We start from the raw sequence: 5,544 nt of genomic DNA, 5'->3' as shown, positions 1-5,544 counted from the left end.
TTATAACTTCTTACCCATAACTATCATGGAGTGGGATAAAATCACATAAAACCCCTTTATCTATTCATAAGAAAAAAAGAAAAAATAATATGATTAGCTCTTGAATGATGATCCCCACATATCAAAGCCTTAACGCTCGTCAAAGCAATGACGATGACATAATAGCTCCCCTCTTTGGGGATGGAGGGGTGTTGTTATATACTAAGGTTGTGAATGGAGCCAAAATCACGTCACCGGGCCTAACAAGATTAAAAGGAGAAGCTTACGAGGAGTAGTTTATCATCGGCTATATTCTATAATATTAATTGTTTTCAATCGATGTTGGTTTTTTATTATATTTCTCTTTTTAATATTAAACTAGATAAGAGGCCCGCCGCGTTGCGGCGGGGGCATACAAATTGAGCCCATCATAAACGATGTCTTGACAATCCTTTTCAAATCAACCAAGTTTAAACTCTAAACATTGGAGGTTTCAATGTTATACCTCCTTGTTTGACCAAAGCTTAGCATGTTTACCCGCTCTAACCAGTTTCGCAAAGCTAAAGCAAACTAATATTCTTCTATTATGCCCACATTAATGATACAAAACTTGCTATCACATTTATACACATGAATGAAACTACCTGCTCTAGTTCATTAAGCTAACCGAACTTAAAGATTCATCATCGTCACAAATCTTGAACATGTGTAGTCAAACCCGACAAATCTTGACCTTCATATCCCACCCATACCTACACCAAGAACTTCTTCCCTTTTGTACCATATTCAACACCTACTTGTACATGTACCATTTTTTTCTTTCCAATAATTACATTCAAGTTTGAAACGAAAAAGTATTCTTTGACTTCAAAAGTCAAAGACATAGTTTCTTTTCTTTTTTTAATGAAAGGAACAGCTGAAAGAGAGAATGCCGTCAATTCTTTGAAGAAGTTTCTTCACTTTGTGTTTGCAACCATCACCGAGTAGATGAACTCTAAGAATACAAGTCTGAATCGGGCAAAAAAGTAACAGAAATATATTAATCAAAAAAGTGACATTGTCATTAACACAAAGTTGCATACAGTGGCCAGAAAAAGAGGTTAAGGTTAACTTATGTGTACCTCATTGCCAAGTACTTCATCGGGAGTTTTTTTTTTAAAGGAGCAAGTCGGAGGCAGTACCACTGGTGGCGTTTATCTGTCTTTATTGATGCAATGCAAGTGAACTTCATGTTCTGCATATAGGAAAAAAAGATTTAAAAAAAAAGGAAAGGATGAGAGATAGAATACTGGAAAGTGAAAGTAATAGGGGGGGGGGGGGGGCAAATATAGTTTCAGCCAAAGAAAATAGTAAAAATGGTTTATTTCTTTTTTAACCTACCGCCTGATGCATGGCCAACATAACAATGAGTCATTCATAGTCTAAAAAAATTCCCAACTTGTCACTTTATATAATTACTTAATTAGCAACTACCCAATACAAATCAACAAAAATCCCCCAACCTCTCAGTTAGGTATATAAATCAGATTTGGCCCCCAAATCAAAAAGTCTATTAAACTAAAGTCAAATGAACAGCAAATGAAAAAGTTAAAACTTAAAATTGACATCAGATAAACCGCATTACCTTCAAATCTAAATAGAAAAACATATATATAAGAAATCGAAAATTTGCAACAAACCATTTGTATGCCAAAAAAAGAAAAGAAAAGAAAAGAAACAATCATATTCATAATCTAAAATTCTTACCATCAAATGTTCGACTACAGTAGGTCGTCTTCGCCACCGGCAGTCGCTTTACACGCTGCGAAACACCACCAGAGCCACGACAATGACAACTTTATTACAAAACAACTGTACAACCTAAATCTCAAAAGACGATCATCTTCATTTCCGTTTACCCCTATCGTCACCGTCGTCATTGATACCACCGGCCGCCGGAGTGTGGTCGGATTCTCTTTCTCTCGATCTCTCCCTCTACCCAGACTTTGTGAGAAAGATGGTTTAGGTTTCTCATACGATGAGGATTAATGACGCGTGTCCCCTTGAGCTGATGTATTTTCCACTGCCAAACTATCTAGACAAAAATACTAACAAAACTGGTACAATAGCACAATGTACAACTCTCGTTGCATACAAATGTTGCAAATTATAATATATATAAATGTACCTAATGAACCCGAAAAGCAAATCGAATGCCTTGTAGCAACAAATCCCCGTATCGTGAAGCTTCATTGCACTCCAATTCTATAGCGATCCTCCGCATACACTCTCGTGCCAAATCCCCGTCTCGTGAAGCTTCATTGCACTCTAATTCTTTAGCGATCCTCTGCATACACTCTTGTGACAGATTCAGGGAACTTAGTTTTATCTGTAATTGTCGACTTAATTAATTAATAAAATAAATAGCTTAAGTTACAATCAAGATTTGTAGTTAACTTTATAAATCATAATATATTGTAACTCAAGTTTATTATCACAAAAAGCCTTTGCTTGGTGATAAAGGAAAGTCTGCCCCTACCTTTCCAACGACTCCTGTATCCATCAGCCACTACCATGGAATCTGTATCTCTTACTTGTACCCTCTCTACTTCTTTCCACTCCACTAATGCTTGACTCTAATCTATTTATACTTCTTTGGTCATGTCTAACATTACTCACAAGTTGAGCTCTGTATTCTTCATCTTTGCAACCAAATCAGAACTATTTTGACTTTGATCAACAAATTTCAACCCAAGACTACAACCACTTGACCTAATTCCCAAACATTTATAATCAACATAACTAAACGTAGAAAAATAAAGAAGAGATGCAGGTCGAGTTTCGTTCACCGGAGCTTGGTCGGAACTTGACCGGATTCTTGTCAGAATTATTTATCACCGAGAATAGTCTCAAACGACATATCAAGAACCGATGTAACTGAAACTGTAACATGCAACAGAATAGAAGACTTACCGGATCTTCGTCGGAGACTCGTCATACTTCACCGAAATACACTCCTCCTCGATGATTCTTTGAGTGTCAGTCGTGTAGCGTCATAAGTGAAAAGCGCCGCCGTGCACCGCCTAGTAACCACCGTAAACGTTGGTCCTTCCACCGTTTCTCTCTCTCAAACGAATCTGCATCTCTATCTCTCATGTCTCTCTCTTCTCTTTGTATGAAATATAAAGCTTCCAAAAGAAGCTTTAGTGTACAATCAACATATTAAGAACCATGAATATAGCCCAAACTCGAATTCAATACACAGTTTCTTAATTCTCTTGATCCTTCAAAATAATGATATACAATCATGAAAATCATCGAAATAAACAGGTTATCACTCTCACTACCTATCTAGCTTCCTATCGTTTGAGAGGGTTTTCACCCGACTTACTATGTTGACCGAGTCAACTTGGTTGACTGAGTTAACCAAGTCTTTGACTCCCATCAACAACCAACATGGCTATCATCAATAGCTTTTGATCTTGTGTCCCCTCATGCAATCCAATCTCCACGTTCTATTCTATCCTCTTAGATCTGCTAACACACGGTATTTGATCTTTTTCATCTCAGAAGTGAAACCTGGTCTCATAAAAATTACCTTCCAAGGTAAAACTATTTTTACAACCTAATAAGAATACAACTCCAATCTACTTTTTTTTGTATGTGTATTAGTGTATATGCTTACAAAGTACTAACAAATAAAAAACAAACAAACCAGCATACTCTTTTGATCGGCTATTCAAGCCACCCATTTTGCCACCTCTTTTAACAAAAATTTACAATCTTCGTTGGTCTTTCTCTCAACAACTTTTCAACAGCAACTTCATGAAGTAAAACAGGATAGTTAACCAGTATTTGAAAGGCCCCTTTCACTTAACAAAAAGGCTAAAACCTTAACCTTATCCTAAATAATTTATCTTTTGCTAAATTCCATTTCTAAATGGAGGCTGAAGACCTATCCTTCATTAGTAAACTATTTAGTAGAATGCCAGAAGATGCTTCTCGTTGAGGAGCAAGAAAATAACACTTATCACAAGTTTCACCAAATCATATTCGTTCGGAGCCGATCTAAACAAAAATAAAACATGCAAGCGAAACGAAGCTTACCGCAAAACTCGTAGGAATTAACTGAAGCCTTGCCGGAATCCTAAACCTTCAAAACGCCGCGGTCACTGTTACTGCAATCGGGTCCGTCGTGGTCGTCACAGTTGTCAACTGAACCACCGCCTCTTACCTAACACCACCACCATCATCCTTTGTCAAACCCTAGCACCACAACTGTTGTTTATTTGTCCAACCCGACACCACCTAGACCACCACTGTTGTAGCTCCGTCTAAAGGCATCATGGCTCTGCCATCACCTGCGGCCGGAACCCATCGGAGCCCTTTTTTTGCTGCTCTCTCTCTACTTTCTCTCTCTAAAGTCTTCATCTTTTTTTGGAAAAGTTGAGGTCATGTACCAATTATTACAAGCAGGGGTCAATGTATCTATGGAAAAGTTGAGGTCATGTACCAACAAAACTGGTACATGACTTTAAGCGGTATGCACAACCTTTACTGCATAAACAAAAGTTAAAGCAATGGGTACAACCATTGATGCAGCCAAATGTTACAAATTAGAGTTATATATAATGGTTTAACAATTAACATAAATGCTTCTTATGACAAAAGAAAAGGCTTACATATTACCTATATATTAAAACTAGGTTAGAACCCCGTGTATTACACGGGTTAAATAAATGCAATTTTATATATTAAATAATAAAAAGTTATATCTTTATAAACCCCGTATATTGTACGGGTTAAATAAATGTAATTTTATATATCAAATAATAATAGTTATATCTTTAAAAACCATATGTATTACACAGATTAAATAAATGTAATTTTGTATACTAAATACTAAAAACGGCGTATTTTTAAATAACCCGTGTATAATCGGGTTGAATAAATCTAACAAATAATAAAAATATTATATCTTTAAATACCCCTTATGTTACACGTGTTGAATATATCTAAAAAAGAGTTATAATTTTAAAAACCATATGTATTACACATATTAAATAAATGTAATTTTGTATATTAAATACTAAAAACGTCGTATTTTTAAAAAACCCGTGTATAGTCGGGTTGAAAATTCTACCAAATAATAAAAAAATTTGTATCCTTAAAAAACCTGTGTATTACACGTGTTGAATAAATCTAATTTTACATAGCAAATGCTAAAAAGTTATATCTTTAAAAACTTTGTGTATTACACGTGTTATATAAATGTAACTTTGTATAGTAAATAATAAAAAAAGTTATATTTTTAAAAACCCACGTTTTACATGAGTTAGAATAAATTTAATTTTGTATATCAATTAATAAAAAAATTCCTCACACTTTCACTATTTCAATTTGCTTGTACAAATATTAATGCACAAGTTACTTCCTAGTGCTTGAAGTTTTAAAAGAAAAGAACCTGAATGATCTTACCTACGAAGGTTTTAATAACTATCTTTCTATAATTTATTTCTTGGAGTGATAATGACGGAACGTATTTGTTGCATTGTATTATGTCTCACTATAAATTCCATAAGATTT

The 5,544-nt window shown here is 35.0% G+C and overlaps 1 long non-coding RNA gene across 7 annotated transcripts; it reads right to left on the bottom strand.

The window, feature by feature from the left end:
* Window positions 1-540: 540 nt before the first annotated feature.
* On the bottom strand, window positions 541-4,430 carry LOC110937603. 7 transcript variants are annotated; one of them, XR_002590910.2, is made up of 7 exons: window positions 4,066-4,429; window positions 2,932-3,159; window positions 2,498-2,730; window positions 2,147-2,347; window positions 1,726-2,053; window positions 1,101-1,213; window positions 541-987 (listed from the first exon to the last, which is right to left on the bottom strand). It is a non-coding gene; the product is annotated as an uncharacterized LOC110937603 (long non-coding RNA). The 7 variants fall into 7 exon arrangements; XR_002590907.2 differs by lacking the exon at window positions 4,066-4,429 and having other exon boundaries at window positions 2,932-4,057; XR_002590908.2 differs by lacking the exons at window positions 2,498-2,730; window positions 2,932-3,159 and having other exon boundaries at window positions 1,726-2,066; window positions 4,066-4,426.
* Window positions 4,431-5,544: the final 1,114 nt, after the last annotated feature.

Source organism: Helianthus annuus, chromosome 4 (assembly GCF_002127325.2).
Source record: "Helianthus annuus cultivar XRQ/B chromosome 4, HanXRQr2.0-SUNRISE, whole genome shotgun sequence".
NCBI lineage: Eukaryota > Viridiplantae > Streptophyta > Magnoliopsida > Asterales > Asteraceae > Helianthus > Helianthus annuus.
Note: the sequence above shows the minus strand (reverse complement) of the source record. Positions and strands in the feature narration are given on the sequence as shown.